Raw genomic sequence first — 18,479 nt, forward strand, 5'->3', positions numbered from 1 at the left:
AGGGGCCTAAGCGGTTTGCCTGACTGTTGGAAGGTGGATGAACACATGAGGGCACGAGGGTTTAGAGTGGTTCAGGCCGCCGGAGCGTAATACCCTACCTCCACTGTGTGTAAGCTGTATTGAGAGTCTGTGTGTGAACTTGTCCTTGTCACGCGATGTGCCTTCCCTTTTATAGTTTAAGGGAGGCACGTACAAGGGTGCTGAGCCCCGACATGCGGGCCGAGGAGCATAATGGAAGGAACACATTATGTGAGTAATTAATGCTAATAACACCTGAGTAATCACTGGGCACCATGATGACCGCAGTCCACACAATATTGATTGGCAGTTACCGTACGAGTAATACGAGAGTAATGGTGAGTAACTACGCGGCTCACGTATCGTGGACTGAGCATGCCACCTATCAGTGGAATGGACAGGCGCACGTCTTATCCGTCATGAAGGCGCGCGTAGCCCAGAGGCGTCACGCCGGGTTCCGCCCGTTGGCTTATGTCGCGCGCGGTACGCCACATGGCAGCATCGGGGCTCCGCTTGAGCAGGGAGCAAGAGTGTAGGCGGATAGGTCTGGAGCGCACCAAAGCAGGTCTGGACACGTGTCAGCTCCGGACCCCCGCCTGGGCCTTAAGTAAGGTCTTGGGACCCTACTGTGGGGGTCCGGATCCCATTATAGGGGTCTGGTCCGTACGCGTGGGGGTTCGGTCCGTACACGTGGGGGTCCCGGACCAACTTGGAGGTCCGGACTGTATATCCAGGGGTCCGGCACTTTCCCATGGGGGTCCAGACTCACTGTTGATGCCTTGGAGTATATCACTTTCTCTGGCCATGTGGCGGCCCCGTAGCCGCCCACGTGGTGCGGTCAGGCGCTGTTGCTGGCCTAGAGTAATCGCCTGAGGCTGGGGCGAGTCATGGTCTGGTCCCGCGTACAGCTCCTTTACCACGCGACTAAAGATAGTCGCGTGGGTACTGGGTCTTCATACAGTAGTAAGGGGTACCCTAGTTTCAAGGTACCGATAGTGGCCCCCAGGCCCACCTCAGGGGAGGATGCGAGCCTACAGGTGGGGCTAAAGCTTGTACTTCACCTCAACTTGGCCTGACTGGTGATTGGCGCGCTGTTTCCGTGCATCTGCTGACGTACTCACCGTCAATCTGCCTTCGGTCACGCCAACTGCCATATCTGTCCCCACGGCTGACTGACCCATGGCCCCACGCCTAGTGGTTTTGTCGTGCCACGCGTGGGCACCTCGTTGCTGCCGCATTAGTTTAAAATATTACCTTCTGTCTTCTGCAGCGGCCAGGAGGAGGTGCACTACCGGCGCGTGCGGCGGTTCGCTCTTTCCGCACCCGGGATCTGGCACCCAAGGAGTATGACTTGTGGGCCTGGCGCACCCAACTGGAGGAGCGCACCAAGGCGGCGTCCCACCAGTTCACCTCTGAGCAGTCCGAACTCGCGCGGGACCGCAAAGAGTACAAAAGGGACCTCTAGAAGGTGTTCGCCAGGGAGCTGGAGGCGCCCCGACGGGAGAAGAAGCTGGCCAAGAGGGAGGAGGCCCTGAGCCAGAGGTAGGCCCTCACAACAGGGCTCCGGGCCAAGCTGAATGCCCTGGACCAGACCCTAGAGGCCCAGTGGGTCCAGCAAGTGGAGGCCATAGAAAGGATAAAAAAATGGCAACAAGAGCTGGCGGACAACGCCAGCGACATTGCCCTCACCGAGGAGAACCTCAAGAAGAAGGGTACGTCCCTGGACAGGTGGGAGATGGACCTCGCCAGGCAGGAGAAGGATCTCGCCTTCAGGGAGGAAATGCTTGAAAGGAGGGGCATGTTGCTGGCCGAGCACGAGCTGGAGGCGGAGGAGAAGGAGCGGAAGCTGGAGGAGCGGATACGCCGGTTCGAAGCGGCGCAGGCGGCACTAGGTCCCCAGGTGACGAAGGCCACCAAGAAGGCCCTGGAAGATCTCCAGGCAGAACACCGTGTTGGGGTCCAGCAGATAGCTGAGTGGGCCGGCGAGGCGAGCACGACGCTGGTGCCACTGGGGATAAGTCCTATCCCAGTGTCGGAGCTCCCAGCGTTGATCTTCGACGCCCTCTCAGTGCTGGACTCCGCCACCGAACGCCTTCGTCGCCTAGACCAGATCCTCGGCGCCCGCCTAGAGGCAGAGGGCAGCAGGCTCTGTGGGGCGGTGGTGGATTACGTGCTGACGTGCTTCCAGAGCCACGACCTGTCCATGTCCTTGGTGCCGGTGCTCGATGGTCCGGTGGCCGCCACAGAAGACGCCGCCCGGGAGAGCGTCCAAGACGCCATGGAGACGGTGGCCACGCGCTTACAGCGCGACCCTGCCGATGTCGAGTAGCTCGTACCTGCAGAGATAAAGCTAGGGTTCCGCTTGAAGGCGGATGTAATAATCTTTGATTTTGTAAGATACTTTTGAGAACTATTAATCAAACAACTCTTATACGTATGCCATTTGTCCTCGTTGTGTGTAGCATTACCAACTTCTCCCTGGTACTTGGCCCCCTAGGATGTAGGCTCGACGTGTCGAGGCTGGATACTAGTGTACCTAAGAAAGAATCGGTGACCCGGCCCCTAGGAGGTAGTCTCGACTAGGACCTAGACATGTACACAGCTTTGGCTAGGAAGTTTTAGCAGCACACCCATAGGACCCACCAACTGGTATCTTTTATCCTTTGATTCATGCAACAGGACCTATAGGATTTAGACTGGGAAGCCTAGCCGTATGCCCGGACCCTTGGATCACAGCTCCAAATACTAGGACACACATCACATAGTGGTGGAGCATGCAAGCTTAGGGTATGGAACTAGGCTAAGCGACTACACAGCTCTGGACCACCCTAAGAGACGAGTGTCCATTCTCTAGAACCAGACCCCAGGTTGCCGGACCCACAGGACTATAGTTCCAAATACTAGGATACCCATCACAGAGTGGTGGAGCGTGCAGGCTTAGGGTACGGAACCAAGCTAAGCGACTACACAGCTCCGGACCACCCCAGGATACGAGCGCCCATTTTCTAGAACTGGCCCCCAGGCTACCGGACCCCCTGCCTTTGTAGAGGGGTCCTAAACTGCAAGCCTGGCTACTCAATTCGGATGTCATCATACCAGCAAGGGTGGGAACTGTATGAGTGGGTTAGATAAAAAATAATGCTCGTGAATTAAAGTAGAACGAACCATCACAAAAGCTCCTCTAGGGGTAAATTATTTCCTTATAACTTGATATACATGGGTTCAGACCAATAGGTCGGGTTTATGAGGGCGGACCTCACCGGATTGACGTACACAAATGCAGAACCCAGTTACAAAGGAAGAAAACTCAACTCCCCAGTTTCGCTTCTATGGGTAGAACTTACGGAGATGCTCTATGTTCCAGGGGTTGGGAAGAGGCACTCCTTCAGTTGTGGCAAGGCGGACATACCCTTGTTGGCATATTTCCGTCACCTTGAAGGGTCCCTCCCAGCTGAGGGAGAGCTTGTGGAGCCCTTCTCGGTTCAGTACTCGCCTTAGGACTAGGTCCTCGACCCTAAGCTCCCTACTATGCATGAACCATTGGTGGTAGCGCCTGAGTGCTTGGTTGTACCGTGCATTTCGGATCGCCGCTCGCCATCTGCGCTCGTCGATGAAGTCCACGTCCTCACGCCGTAGTTGTTCCTGCATAGACTCATCGAAAGGCTGGACTCGTGGGGAGCCCATAATGATTTTCGGGGGAAGGCAGGCTTTGGCCCCGTAGACCAGGAAGAACGGGGTCTCCCCGGTAGCTCGGCTGGGTGTGGTCTGATTCCCCCATAGCACCGACGGAAGCTCGTTGACCCAATTTGCACCATGCTTTTTAAAGCAGTCATAAGTGCGTGTCTTGAGTCCCCTGAGGATTTCTGTGTTTGCCCTTTCAGCTTGGCCGTTGCTCCTGGGATGTGCCACAGACGCAAAGCAGAGCTGGGTGCTGATGCCCTCGCAATACTCTTGGAATAGCCAACTTCTGAACTGGGTCCCGTTGTCCGTAATGATATGGCTTGGGACCCCAAATCTATAAATAATCGACTTGAGGAAAGCAACAGCAGCACCTTGGGTGATGTTGACCACAGGGGTAGCCTCTGGCCACTTTGTGAACTTGTCAATGGCGACGAAGAGGAAACGGTACCCGCCGACAGCCCTGGGGAATGGTCCCAGGATATCCACCCCCCATATGGCGAATGGCCAGGAGGGTGGAATCATTTGCAGAGTCTGAGCCGGTGTGTGTATCTGCTTTGCATGGAATTGGCATGCTTCGCAGGACTTTACCATCTCAGCTGCATCCTGGAGAGCAGTCGACCAGTAAAAGCCATGCCGGAAGGTCTTACCAACCAGTGTGCGGGATGCTGAATGACTTCCGCACTCTCCTCCATGGATCTCCGTGAGTAGTTCACGACCCTCCTCCTGGGTAATGTACCGCATGAGAATGTCGTTAGTGCCATGGTGGTATAGATCCCCTTCTACCACCGTGTATCGCTTAGCCAACCACACTATGCGCTCTGCGGCCACATGGTCTTCAGGAAGGATATTTTATTTTAGGTAGTCCCAGATCTCGGAGATCCATGCATCGGGACCACTCTGAGACACTGGCTGTGGTGCTACAAGGTTGGCAGGACCCGCTGTAGCACACATAAGCCTTGGTGGATCCTGCGGATGGAACACCACTGGGACCGCTAGCTTCGAGGTGCTAGTCTCGCCCCCTTCACCCAGTTTGGCAGGCTGGGCGGTAGGTCTCAGCAGTCGTCTTTCAAAGACGCCCTCGGGCATGGGTGCCCAAGTTGATGCCCTCGTGGAGAGTTCATCTGCCGCTGAGTTGTGAGCCCGAGGAACATGCTGCATTTCCAGGGCACTGAAGTCCTTTTCCAGCTTCCTTACATGGAGGAGGTAAGCTGCGAGCCTAGGCTCGTTGTAGCTACATTCCCCGCGGACCTGCTTGATGATCAACTAGGAGTCCCCCTTCACGAGGAGCTGGCGGATCCCTAGGGATAGGGTCGTGGACAAGCCGAAGATCAGCGCTTCATATTCTGCCATGTTGTTGGTGGCCTTGAACTCAAGGTGCACCATGTACTTCTCTTGATCTCCGCTTGGTTCGATGAGGACCACTCCTGCTCTGCCACCCTGCTGTCGGGCGGATCCGTCGAAGAAGAGGGTCCAGTGGGGCTAGTGAAGACCGGAGCCCTAGGCTCCGCAGGTGTGGGATCCGAATCGGGATCCAGACCCCCAGGAGCGCTCGAGGGAGGGGTCCACTCCACGATGAAGCCCGCTAGGACCTGGCTCTTGATAGCGTGGTGGGCCTGGAACTCTAGTTGGAACTCAGCAAGCTCCGCCACCCACTTGGCGATGTTGCCCATGGCGTTAGAGTTGTGGAGAATGGCCTTTAACGGGTAGAAGGACACCACCACAACCCTGTGCGCCTGAAAATAGTGGCGCAACTTCCTGGATGCAACAAGTACAGCATAGATAAGCTTGTGCGTCTCAAGGTACCTGGCCTTTGCCTCATGGAGGACTTCGCTGACGTAGTAGACCGGCTTCTAGACGGTTCAGACCCCTGTGATTGGTCCCGAGTCCTCAACCTCCTGGCCTTCCGTCAACATCGTGGTGGTTGGACCACCACCGTCTCCTGGGGGAACCTGTTGACTCCCCTGGGGTTGTTGTGTCGCCCTCTCAGCGACCAGCACCATGCTCACCGCCTCGGAAGCCGCTGCAATGTATAAGTACAATGGCTCCCCCGGCTCCGGAGCTACCAGTATTGGTAGGGACACAAGGTGCTGCTTTACCTCTTGAAAGGCTCGTTCCACCTCTTCGGTCCAAGAGAATGGACCGGACTTCCGCATTAGCTTGAAGAAAGGCAGTGCCCTCTCAGTCAGTCTTGAGATGAAGCGGCTAAGAGCGGCTAGGGACCCACAAGCTTCTGGACGTCCTTGATGCGGGCCAGAGGCCTCATTGCCTCAATTGCCTTCATCTTCTCTGGGTTAGCTTCAATACCCTGGTGTGAAACCAGGAATCCCAGCAACTTCCCTGCAGAGACACCAAAGATGCACTTGTCCGGGTTCAGCTTTGTGCGGGTTGCACGTAGCCTGTCGAAGACCAGGGTCAAGTCTTCCACTAAGGTCGACCCTCTCTTAGTCTTGACCACGATGTCATCAACTACACCTCTACTCTGTCCCTAATCAGGTCCTCGAAAGTCTTACTCATTGCCTGTACAAACGTTGGCAAGGCATTTTCAGACCGTAAGGCATTACGACATAGCAGTAAAGCCCATCCACTGTTACAAAAGCAGTATGTTTCCTATCCTGTCAAGACATCTGGATCTGATGGAAACCAGAGTAAGCATCTAGGAAAGACAGGAGGTCACACCCGGAGGTGGAATCCACGATTTGATCTATTCGTGGAAGTGGATATGGGTCCTTGGGACAGGCCTTATTGAGGCTGGTGTAGTCGATGCACATCCGAAGCTTCCCGTTCGCCTTGGGGACGATGACTGGATTGGCCAGACACGCTGGGTGATGGACCTCTTCGATGAAGCCAGCGTCCAGCAGCTTCTAGACCTCCTTACGGATGATGTCCTGCCGCTCAACAGACTGTCTCCGAGGCTTCTAACTCACCGGCTTGGCATCAGGGTTGATCTTCAGATGGTGCTCAATCACCTCCCTGGGGATCCCAGGCATCTGCGATGATTCCCATGCGAACACGTCGGCATTTGCCTAGAGGAAGGCGACGAGCGCGAGTTCCTATTTTTCCTCCAGATCACCCGCAATGCGAGTGGTCTGGGGGGAATCCACGCTGAGCTGGATGGTCTTGGTGGGGACGTCGTCTGCCCCCGATGGCTGCACCTTAGGCACCTTGGCATGTGTCTTGGTATAGGAAGTCGAGGGGTCCCTTCCCCCGTCATCTAGGCGAGCAGCTTCTGCCACCAGGGCGTGCAACTTCTCGACGGCGGCGAGCGCAGTAGGGCGGTCACCTCGCACGGTAAGGACCCCAACAGGGGACGGCATCTTGAGGACCAAATACCCGTAATGGGCAATGGCCATGAACCGATACAGGGCCGGCCTGCCAATGATGGCATTAAATGGGAGGTTAACCTCCGCAATGTCGAACTGGACATTCTCAGTGCGGAAGTTTTCCTCTGTCCTGAATGTAACTAGGAGTGCGATGCTCCCGAGGGGATACACCGGCTGAGGGCCCACTCCGGAGAATGGACAAGAGGGTCCCAGTTGGGACCCTGGGATCTGCAGCTGCTTGAATGCAGCATGGCTGATGAGCCCCCCCGTCAATCAGAACATGGTGTAGCCGCATGTTGGCGATGACAGGGGCGGTGATGAGCGGTAGTATACCGGCCCCTGCCATGTTTTCGGGGAAGTCAGATGCGACCGGAGCACCAGACTGCAGCCTATCATGGTCGTGGTTCTTCTTCTTGCCACCGCCCTGGGTGGTGGCACCTGAGCCACCCATCCGGGTGACTCCAGTTTGTGGCGCCGAGTGCCATGCACAGCCCTTGGCAGCTCTGGCACACTTGTCGGCCAGAGTGAAGAGCGTGGTGACGGTCTCCACATCGTGCGTCGCCAGCTTCTCCAACATCTTCTTATCACGCACCCCCTGTCGGAAAGCAGTGATAATAGAAGCATCGGAGATGCGAGATATGGTCACCATACCTTGGTAAAACAGGAGATGAAAGCCCGGAGAGTCTCTCCGGGTTCTTGCCTCACTGCATGAAGATGAGCCTCCACGCCATGCTGTTGGTAAGCACTGGCGAAGTTTGCTGTGAACCGCGCACATAGCTCTTCCTAGGTGTAGAACGACCCCGGGGTAAGGTTCATGAGCCAGGTCCGGGCTAGCCCGGTCAAGGCTACAAGGAAGTAGCTCGCCATCACAATAGTGTTTCCACCAGCTACTGTAATAGCGGTGACATAGACCTGTAGGAATTCCGACGGGTTTGATGTCCCGTCGTACTTCTCCGGCAGGTGTGGCCAGAACTTGGGTGGCTAAGTCGCCGCGCGGAGATGATCCGCAAGTGCGGCGCAGCCAACGCCGACCAATGGGACGCCTGTGTGGATTCGGGCATCCCTCGGAGTTTGTGGCGAAACTGGATCGAAGTCCTGGTCGAGGTTGCGACCCTCGAAGTTTTGCCGGCGCTCACACGCCCTCTCTAGAGAGATCCGAGCATCCTCGCCCGCACGCCGGCGGTTGAGCTCTGCTCGTAAGTCGTTATCCCTCTCCAGAGAGATTCAGGCATCCTCACCCACACGCCTGCGGTTGAGCTCTGCCCGCAGGTCATTAGTCCGCGCACCCCTCACTGAGGGTGAGTGCACAGATGTCAACGCCTCGCGTTGACGCCAGAATGACCGAGGCCTGGGATTGGCGGAGCCAGAATGTGCCATACCGAGGAGACGGTCGACATCCTCACGCCACCGTCTCATGGCCCCCAGCGAGGCCATGGAACTTGGGGGTTGCGTAGCAACTCCCTGGCTGCAGACAAGGCCCCAGGCGTAGCCCTTGACGCTCAGGACGTCTGCACATGCGTGTGCTGCTGCGCAGCGTGCACAACATCAGCACCGGTGGCAGGGCAGTTGGAGCTTCGTGGCATAGAGGATGCTGCTTATTCCTCCATCGGGAAGTCCTCGGGAATGAAGTCATGGTGCTTGACGATTTGAACCATCGTGTCAAGCAGGAAAATAGGCGGAAAACCTAAAGCCAAAGCCCCTACCTGGCGTGCCAAATGTCGGTGGGAAGAATTCCACCGGCCGAGTGGCAGAACGCACCCGCCCTAAATCCTAAGATGAGGAGGGGCCTAAGCGGTTTGCCTGACTGTTGGAAGGTGGATGAACACACGAGGGCACGAGGGTTTAGAGTGGTTCAGGCCGCCAGAGCGTAATACCCTACCTCCATTGTGTGTAAGCGGTATTGAGAGTCTGTGTGTGAACTTGTCCTTGTCACGCGATGTGCCTTCCCTTTTATAGTTTAAGGGAGGCACGTACAAGGGTGCTGAGCCCCGACATGCGGGCCCAGGAGCATAATGGAAGGAACACATTATGTGAGTAATTAATGCTAATAACACCTGAGTAATCACCGGGCGCCATGATGACCGCAGTCCACGTAGTATTGATGGGCAGTTATCGTACGAGTAATACGGGAGTAATGGTGAGTAACTGCGCGGCTCACGTATCGTGGACTGAGCACACCGCCTGTCAGTGGAATGGACATGCGCACGTCTTATCCATCATGAAGGAGCGCGTAGCCCAGAGGCGTCACGCTGGCTTATGCCGCGCGTAGTACGCCACATGGCAGCATCGGGGCTCGCCTGAGCAGGGAGCAAGAGTGTAGGCGGATAGGTCCAGAGCGCACCGGAGCAGGTCTAGACACGTGTTAGCTCTAGACCCTTGCCTGGGCCTTAAGTAAGGTCTTGGGACCCTACTGTGGGGGGTCCGGATCCCATTCTAGGGGTCCGGTCCGTACACGTGGGGGTCCTAGACCAACTTGGAGGTCCAAACTGTATATCAAGGGGTCCGGCACTTTCCCATGGGGGTCCGGACTCACTGTTGACGCCTTGGAGTATATCACTTTCTCTGGCCACATGGCGGCTCCGGAGCCGCCCACGTGGTGGGGTCAGGAGCTATTGCTGGCCCAGAGTAATCGCCTGAGGCTGGGGCGAGTCATGGTCTGGTCCCGCGTACAGCTCCTTTACCACGCGACTAAAGATAGTCGCGTGGGTACTGGGTCTTCATACAGTAGTAAGGTGTACCCTAGTTTCAGGGTACCGACAGTCCACGACGGAGATTAGGTTAGGCATTGCATTCAATCTCAACCATAGATTGGCATATGCACGCTTGGGATCCAATCGCGCGTGAATATAATATGGGTCGTCGGATCTGGATCGGTGGGTGAAGGTTGAATACCAGTTCGCTTAGGGATAGATCTAATCGGGCCCCGTTGACGTTTGATCATGCGGCTCCGATTGCAAGATACCTCTTCGTCATGTCAATTTTCGCAAAGAGACCCCAAGAAAAATAGGAATTAACCCATCATCCAAACTGAGTCAAAGTAAATTAAATTTAGGTCCTAAATTTTATGTGTTTGACCCTAGGGTTTTAAATAATCGTGACCGTCGTCTAGGGTTCTAGGAATTAATAAAATAAAAATAGGAAATTGATTATTAGTATAAAAATAATTCCAAATATCTTAAAAAAAATCAATAACTTCTCTGTTTTAACTCCGATTTTTTGTGGTTCTTGAACCTACGCTCTCGTAGCGACGAGTAAAAATTTATGATTGCATTTGCTCTCATGCTTGGTGTGATGTTAATTTCGGTATATATATATATATATGTTTGTATGTATTGCTGCGAATAGACGAGCATGCGACCGAGGAGCCCGGAGCACAACAAGTTGAAGACTCTAAGCAGGAGCTCGCTGAAGGCAAGTTGTGATCTTGATCAGTTTATCTACCTAATAATGTTCTCAATAATAACCGTGACATGCTCAGGTAACTTCATGGGACCTAATAGGTCACCCTAGTTTTGTTCATCCTATACCTTGCAAACAAATGAACTATTGGGTAGTTTTGCTTTACTCTATCTCATTTCAGGATTAATGTTATATATGATTTTATGATCATGCTTTATCATTGTTGTTGGATTATCTATTGTCATGACAAGATTATTATGTTAATTGGAACATGGAGCTTAACCTGAGATAATGGTGCTACCACAAGGGTGGAATGGGACGCCCTTGGCTAACTAATTAGGAAAGCTAGTGGAGGACTACCTTACCCGAAAGGGGCAAGGGCGGTATGAGAAGTTGCCGGTATAGGGAGGTTTTCGGGTCGATCATGCTGTGATGGCTTTTCGGATGAGGGATTCCTATATCGCCCCCTTCTCAAGAAACCATAGCGGGTTTTCTGAAGCTAGTGGAACTTTGTAAATGTCTCGTAGTGCTATCCTGCCTCGCCTCCTCAGTAGAGATGAATGGGATTTTAGAACCCTTTGGCAAACGGGTCACACGACTTGTGGGTAAAGAGTACAACCTCTGCGGAGTGTAAAACTGGTATATCAACCGTGCTCATGGTCATGAGTGGCTGAGGACTCTCGCATGATTAATTTATGGAAGTAAACTTAATATGTCATATTCATTGCATTGTGGGATTTATTATAATTGTGATCTCTTATTGGGTTGGTATACACTTGTACCTAGTAATCGCTAATAAAAGTTTGACCAACTTAAAAGCAATGCTCAAGCACAACCCTTATTTGTTGATGAGCCTTACACTACACATGAGCCCCCACCGTAAGTGAGCTCATAAACATCATTCCCTACACTTGCTAAGCGATAAACATATGTGAGCTCACCCTTGCTATAACCCCCCACAGGTGAAGAGCAGGTACCCCAAGAGTACGACTACTACGACGAGTTCGATGAGATTTAAGTGTTGTCTCCCATTCAACTGTTGGCGTCGTGGAGATAGTTATATTAGTTAAATTTATTTATTATCGTCTATTTTTAAGGCATTATCGTTATATAATAAAGTTCGTGACATTTGTCTCTATACACTGAGTAATTGTATATGTGGATATCGATTTGGCGCACATATGAGACGCACCCGGGTTTGCCCTTAAATTTGGGTGTGACATAAAACTCCTAAACCAAGCAATTCAATTCATCCTTACTTGCTTAGGAGACCCAAATATGACACTTGTGCTAGAACTATGATCAGTTCATCTAGACCTAGCATAAACTCAATTGGGGTACCCAAGGCACTTTTAGCTAATGTGTATGGGCCCACCTCAAGATGGGCAAATGTGCCAACTAGATCATGTAGGTGCCCCGAGATGAACATGATACCTTGGGACAGCTTAAATGATTAATTCAAATTCAATACTTAAGCTATCAATTTCATGGTTTATTTATTGACCTAAGATTGGATTATTTTGTACAACTAATCCATGTTCATCTCGAGTTGATTTGAGTTGTAGGGACAAAGGACCTCGATGAGAATCTGTAACGTGCTCTCCAAAGGACGGTAACTCTATATCTTAAGAGTATTATGTTCATTTGGCATGTTCCTTTTGCGTTGAGTAGTTGCAAAGGGAAGTCTAGATGCTCTTAAGTTAGCTTGCCTTGCCTTGCCTGTCCTTGGAGTGATTTTGCTTATGATGAATAATGTCTTTCATAATCATGCTTGTTTAATCATGGCTATGTGCTTTTAGATTATATCTCTTGATCTGTCTAGTGGTAGCTTTTCAATTGGTATATCTATCTACCATGATTTGCTCTCCTGTGTTGTTTGGATAAACTTATGCTATATGAAAAAATCATGCTATGTTGCTCTTGGTGCTATCCTGTCGTTGGTAATCATGCATTGATCTATGTCCAAGCATGATAGTGTTGTTTAGTCCATATTCATGTTAATATGTGATTTCTTTGTCTTGATACCCTGTGTGTGCCAAAACAAGAAATCATTGCTTGTATTTCTAATGCACTTTCTTGAGATGTGATAAGTGATATTAAGGAACAAGTTGCATGACCAAGCAAAAAGGAGCCCTCAATTGGCATCGACAGGTGCTCTCATTCCATACCACCTTAAGAGTGAATCTCATGGTACTCAGGTAAAAGGCAAAGGTATGGAGTATGGATCTGTGCAAATCCATTTGATTGTGATCATAATTGTGTCCTTTCCTTTCAGTTGGTAGTATCATGGCTTAGGTATGATGTGTGTTAAATTGGTGCTTCTTTCAATTTGTTTTTACCTAAGTAATTCTCTTGATCATGATATCCCTAGATGTGTAGGATCATGCTTGGTGAGATGCTATTCCTGCATTATATGATCTAGATTCAATTGGTACATCTTGATGATCTTTTGGTGTATAGCATGCCCATGTTATTGTGTTTTATCTCTTAGGGCATGTTTTACAATGATTCCACTAGGCATTTCATTGAATTCCTTCAATTATTTTGTTATGCCTTGACCAAGGTATGTGGTGCACCCCCTCTAGTTCTGTAAATGCTAGAATATGCAAGGTACATCTTTAGGGGAAGCACACATAACTTGTGTCTTTTGAGACTAACTATTTCTTGAGTGATCTTCTATAGTCTCAAGGTGGAAAAGGGAAGTTGAACAAGCTATGGAGCAATCAAGACTTGGGTACTTCTACAGAGTTATGTTATTGGTATATAAAGTTGTGAGGAATTGCATATTCAAATATTGCTCTTGCCCATGTTGTTTTTCCATGATAATTGGTGATCCTAAATGCTTTTCTTTCGATATCATGGAGTTGTGAGGTGCCTGGTAGTGGTTCACCTATGTACTAGTAACCTTTCTTTTGATAGTCGTGGTAGTGCTTTCAAAATGGCATCTTTTGGTGATCACTAGAGTAGATGTTTCTCTTATGCCATAATGTTATAACTTGTTCTAAGTTTGGTGTCTTAGTAACAAGAAAAGATCAGGATAGAAGATCATGCACAAGTGTGGAGGAATTCCCTGGAGATGAAGCTTTGAAGTGAGAAACCTTCAATTTGATGGTAAAGGGAACTCCACGAAATTGGATGGAAAGGGCATCATCACATGGTAGATAACGTAAAGGTACAAAAGGAGGTATTGTCACTCTTATTCTTGAATATTTGTACCTTTGGATCCCTTCTGATGTTTGTTTAATCTATAAGGGGAAGTAATGTTAGTGTGTTGCATTTTCCCTCCTTCATACCCTATTATCCCTTGGCATCATCCTACATTATTGTTTGTAATATGGTTTTGGTGTTTGATATCAAAGGGGAGAAAGTGTGCATTAAAGCTTATCTCGACCTGAGAGGAAAGCTTATCTTAAAGGTGAAGGAGTTTTGTATGCTAAAGGGCTCAAAGCTCAACCTTGTGATGAGGATGAGCTCACCATGGTTAAGGTGGGGTTTCCTTGGGTTCCTTTTGATCTTATGGGGAGAATGCTTTTATGTTGTTAATAATGCATATATGGTGCTTCCATTGCTAAATGATGCTTTAGTTTTGATATCATCCTGTGTAGCGTCATCTTTAGTTGTTTGATGTGTAGATCAATTTAATATACATGGTGCTTGATGTTTATCATGTAATAAATATTCATGTTGAAAGTCGCCTAGAGGGGGGTGAATAGACAAATCTGAAATTTATAACGTTTAAGCACAACTACAAGCCGGGGTTAGCATTAGAAATATAATCGAGTCCGAAAGAGAGGGAGAAAATAAATCACAAGCGAATAAGAGCGGATGACACGATGTTTGTTTTACCCAGGTTCGGTTCTTGCAAACCTACTCCCCGTTGAGGTGGTCACAAAGACCGGGTCTCTTTCAACCCTTTCCCTCTCTCAAACGGTCACTTAGACCGAGTGAGCTTCTCTTCTCAATCAAACGGGACACCAAGTCCCCACAAGGACCACCACACAATTGGTGTCTCTTGCCTTGATTACAATTGAGTTGGAAACAATAAAGAAGGAAGAAGAAAAGCAATCCAAGCGCAAGAACTCAAATGAACACAATTGTCTCTCTCACTAGTCACTATTTGATTGGAATGATCTTTGGACTTGGGAGAGGATTTGATCTCTTGTTTGTGTCTTTGAATGAAGTCTAGAGCTCTTGTATGAGGTTTGAAGGCTAAAAACTTGGATGCATTGAAGTGTGGTGGTTGGGGGGTATTTATAGCCCCAACCACCAAAAGAACCGTTGGTGAGGGCTTCAGTCGCATGGCGCACCGGACAGTCCGGTGCGCCACCGGACACTGTCCGGTGCGCCAGCTACGTCACCAGGCCGTTGGGTTCCGACCGTTGGAGCTTCTGACAACCGGGTCACCGGACAGTCTAGTGGTGCACCGGACAGGTCCTGTTCACTGTCCGGTGCGCCTTCTGCGCCTGCTCTGACTTCTGCGCGTGCAGTCGCGCATTGTAGTGTTTCACTGTAGCGTTGCAGACGACCGTTGGCGCTTGGAGCCGTTACTCCGCTTGGTGCACCGAACAGTCCGGTGCTACACCGGACAGTCCGATGAATTATAGCTGAGCGGCCTCCCAAATTCTCGAAGGTGGCAAGTTAGGAGTTGGGTTCCCTGGTGCACCGGACACTGTCCGGTGGTGCACTGGACAGTCCGGTGCGCCAGACCAGGGCTGCCTTTGGGTTGTCTTTTGCTCTTTTTATTTGAACCCTTTCTTGAACTTTTATTGGTTTGTGTTGAACCTTTGGCACTTGTAGAACTCATAATCTAGAGCAAACTAGTTAGTCCAATTAATTTGTGCTGGGCAATTCAACCACCAAAATTCATATAGGAAAATGTGTAAGCCTATTTCCCTTTCAATCTCCCCCTTTTTGGTGATTGATGCCAACACAAACCAAAGCAAATATAAAAGTGCATAATTGAACTAGTTTGCATAAGGTAAGTGCAAAGGTTGCTTGGAATGAACCAATAATTATTTCTACTAGATATGCATGGATGGCTTTCTTCTTATTTAAAATTTTGGACCACGCTTGCACCGCTTGTTTTGTTTTGCAATGTTTTGGAAATTCTTTTTCAAAATCTTTTTGCAAATAGTCAAAGGTATATGAATAAGATTTTGGGAAGCATTTTCATGATTTGAAATTTTCTCCCCCTGTTTCAAAAGCTTTTCCTTTGACTAAACAAAGCTCCCCCTTAATGAAATCCTCCTCTTAGTGTTCAAGAGCGTTTTAGATATTAATTTTGAAGAGAGGTTATAGCAATTTGAAATTATATCAAAAATAAGATACCAATTTGAAAATCTTTAAAAAACACTTCTTTAATACAAATTGAAAGACTACAAATTTTTGAAATTGGTGGTGGTGCGGTCCTTTTGCTTTGGGCTAATACTTTCTCCCCCTTTGGCATGAATCGCCAAAAACGGATACTTGTGAGTGAAATATAAGCCCTTCTTCAAACTTTCTCCCTCTTTGGTACATAATATAGAAGTGAATATTATACCAAATTGGAGAGCGTTGTGCAGCGACGGCGAAGGATGAATAATTCGATAGAGTGGAGTGGAAGCCTTTGTCTTCGCCGAGGACTCCATTTCCCTTTCAATCTATGACTTAGAATAATATTCACTTGAAAACACATTAGTCATAGCACATGAAAGAGATATGATCAAAGGTATATAAATGAGCTATGTGTGCAAAATATCAATCAAAATTCCTAGAATCAAGAATATTTAGCTCATGCCTAAGTTTGGTAAAAGATTTCTCATCTGATGGCTTGGTAAAGATATCGGCTAATTGATCTTTGGTGTTAATGTAAGCAATCTCAATATCTTCCCATTGTTGGTGATCCCTCAAAAAGTGATACCGAATGGCTATGTGTTTAGTGCGGCTATGCTCAACGGGATTATCCGCCATGCGGATTGCACTCTCATTATCACATAGGAGAGGAACTTTGGTTAATTTGTAACCATAGTCCCTAAGGGTTTGCCTCATCCAAAGCAATTGCACGCAACAATGGCCTGCGGCAATATACTCGGCTTCGACGGTAGAAAGAGCTACAGAATTTTGTTTCTTAGAAGCCCAAGACACCAGAGACCTTCCCAAGAACTAGCAAGTCCCTGATGTGCTCTTTCTATCAATCTTACACCCTGCCCAATCAGCATCTGAATAACCAATTAAATCAAAAGTGGATCTCCAGGGGTACCAAAGGCCAAACTTAAGAGTATAAACTAAATATCTCAAGATTCATTTCACGGCCCTAAGGTGAACTTCCTTAGGGTCGGCTTGGAATCTTGCACACATGCATACGGAAAGCATAATATCCGGTCGTGAAGCACATAAATAGAGTAAAGAACCTATCATCGACCGGTATACCTTTTGATCTACGGATTTACCTCCCGTGTCGAGGTCAAGATGCCCATTAGTTCTGTTGGGACTATGCTTCGTCGCCGAAGGTTTTGTAGGAAGAAGCAGTTTTCGGCTGAAGCTGTTCGTATGAGATGACCGAAGGTTCCTCTTCATGAAGCTTCGGAATTTACAAACCGACATAAAAGTAGAATGACCTTTTAGTCCATAAATGTTTGAGTCACCGTTGTAATCCCTTATGAGGGGCATAATTGTAATTCCTCACAGGCTACGCTCTATGCCTATAAATAGGTGAACAGTACCCCTGTACTGTTCACGCAATCTTGTAATCACTGGCACATTACGCTGGAATTATTGCTTTCTGCTAAAACGAAGGTATAAATATGTCTAAATATTATGTTTCAATATTTAGGTTCACGTAATAAAATATATGTCAATATTGTTATTCATTTTCGGCATGTCTTTCTATAATGCCTTATATTTTACATTTTACTTCATATTTTTTTTCAAATCTGATCACGAAGGTATGACCTTCGTGATATTTTGTTTATGGCCTTCGTCCGAAGCTCATTAAATCCTTGGGGAGATAATGCTTCCGCGGACGAAGGGCATTAATATTTAACATTTTATGTTGTCTTGTTCTTAATTCATAGCATTTGAGAACAAGTCCCCAACATTGGCGCCCACCTCCGGTGAACTCACTTCCACTTTTTTGAGCTGATGGCTTCGTTCAACGATCAAGCTGGAGCTGCTTCGGCCCCGAAGCTGGTGTTCCCGATAACAGGTGGTTCGTGCTCAGAGCCAGCCAACAAAAAGCAGAAGAAAGAGGCGCAGAGAAGGGTACAACATGTTGGAGTGCAGGGACCCTTTATCAAGTCAAGGTGGTCCCACATTCCAATCACCTTCTCCCAGGAGGACCTTCAGCTCAAGGATTTTCCTCATAACGATGCTATGGTTATTTCTTGCGTTATCAAAGGGTTTCTGGTCCACAATGTCTTGGTTGACACAGGCAGTGCAGCTGATATCATATTTGCTAAGGCCTTCAGACAAATGCAAGAGCCAGAAGATAAGATTCATGATGCTACACACCCTCTCTGTGGCTTCGGAGGAAGACAGATTGTAGCACTGGGCAAGATCACCATGCCAGTGACCTTCGGATTCATCAACAACACCAGAACTGAGCAAGTTGTGTTTGACATTGTTGACATGGAATACCCTTACAATGCAATTATTGGTCGTGGTACCCTCAATGCTTTCGAAGCAATTCTTCATCCTGCTTACCTTTGCATGAAGATACCTTCGGATCAAGGACCCATTGCTATTCATGGAAGTCAGGAAGCTGCCAGAAGGGCCGAGGGAAACTGGACTGACTCAAAAGCAATCCATAACATAGATGGAGCTGAAGCTTGTGAACAGTACAAATTCAGAAGGGAGAAAGCAGCTTCAGTAGATCAGCCGAAGCCCATGCTCTTATGTGAGGACATAGCAGAGCAGAAGGTACTGTTGGGCTCTCAATTATCCGAAGAACAGGAGAAAACCTTGATAAGGTTTTTGTTCAACAAGAAAGATGTTTTTTGCATGGTCAGCCAATGATCTTTGCGGAGTTAACAGGGATGTTATTGAACACTCGCTCAATGTTGACCCATCCTTCAGACCCAGAAA

This window comes from Zea mays, chromosome 1 (genome assembly GCF_902167145.1).
Source record: "Zea mays cultivar B73 chromosome 1, Zm-B73-REFERENCE-NAM-5.0, whole genome shotgun sequence".
NCBI classification, from domain to species: domain Eukaryota; kingdom Viridiplantae; phylum Streptophyta; class Magnoliopsida; order Poales; family Poaceae; genus Zea; species Zea mays.